The following is a 1,284-nucleotide window of genomic DNA, read 5'->3' as shown; positions in this document are numbered from 1 at the left end:
GACATGCCCCCTCCGTCCATGCTACTACACCCTTGCAAAGTGATGCTCCCACTAATGAACAAAGGTGTCTATTTGTCACATTTTGCTCTGAGATCAGGATGATCAGCAGCCTCTAGTGAGCAGCCTCAAATGAGGATCCCGTCAGCTCTCTCTCCTCCAGCGGCTCCCTGCTTCTAGCGGAGGGCAAACCCTCGTCAGTGTGCACTATCAAGCAGCCGCCAGAGAAGTGCGTATTGGGATCCGGCTCGAAGGACCAATTTATGTTAGGAATAAAACAGATAGGAAATATCAGCTGTTCATCACTCAAGTGCTTTTATTCCTGCAGGAAGGAGCAGTCACAGACACAGACAGCAGCCTCTGTAGGAGTGCTCAAGGTCTTTTCAGAGCAGCTCCCTTCTTATACCCTCTGTTATCTGACAGACACGACTTCTCAGAATACACACATCTTAGAATAGGCACAAGCACAATCATAAAACAGGATCACAGGACTATGATAGTAATGATTAATCACCATACACTATAATTAATTAATAGTAAAAAGCAAATTAAGGTAGAATTCTTCCAACAAGCACCTTTAACTTTTTGTTTTCCTGAGGACATGCATTCCAGTGTGGAGCTACTGTGCCAAATGTGGGGCCCATGTCTGCAAAATGCATCATGATGCACCACCGTGCTGCCGCAGAGGACTGCAAGAGGACAGCAAGAAGGTTCCTGGTTCCATTCTGACTGGGGTGGCGATTTTGTGTGGAATTTGCATGTTCTCCCTGTGCCTGCGTGGGTTCTCTCCGGGTACTCAGGCTTCCTCCACATTCTAAAGACAAGTTAGGTTAATTGGTCACTCTAAACTGCCTGTAGGTGTGAGTGTGAGTGTGAATGGTTGTTTGTCTGTGTTGCCCTGCGATGGACTGGTGACCTGTGCAGGGTGTACCCCGCCTCTCACCCGAAGTTAGCTGGGATAGGCTCCAGAACACCCCCCCCCCACCATCACCCCCAGGTTAGAGGTTTAAACATGTAGCAACATTATCAGCATGAACTATGTTAAGCTAGGAAGCTAACAACAAGCAGGAGGAGCAAACCACGTCTTACCTCATAAGCTGATGAAGGAGGGTCTGACCGTCGTTCGTGCCACGCGGTTTTTTATACAGGTCCAAGGGTCCAATCAGATGTCCCCTTCAGTGACCGTGCACCTGGCTGTCATAGGACGGACTGTCTGTCAGTCAGTCAATGTCGCCATGTTGGTCAGTTTGTAACTGGTATCTTTATTGGTTAAGAAAAGGCCGGTCA

The sequence above is a fragment of the Parambassis ranga genome, unplaced genomic scaffold, assembly GCF_900634625.1.
Source record: "Parambassis ranga unplaced genomic scaffold, fParRan2.1 scaffold_21_arrow_ctg1, whole genome shotgun sequence".
Classification (NCBI taxonomy): domain Eukaryota; kingdom Metazoa; phylum Chordata; class Actinopteri; family Ambassidae; genus Parambassis; species Parambassis ranga.
The sequence above is the reverse complement of the archived record's forward strand: the minus strand, read 5'-3'. Positions refer to the sequence as shown.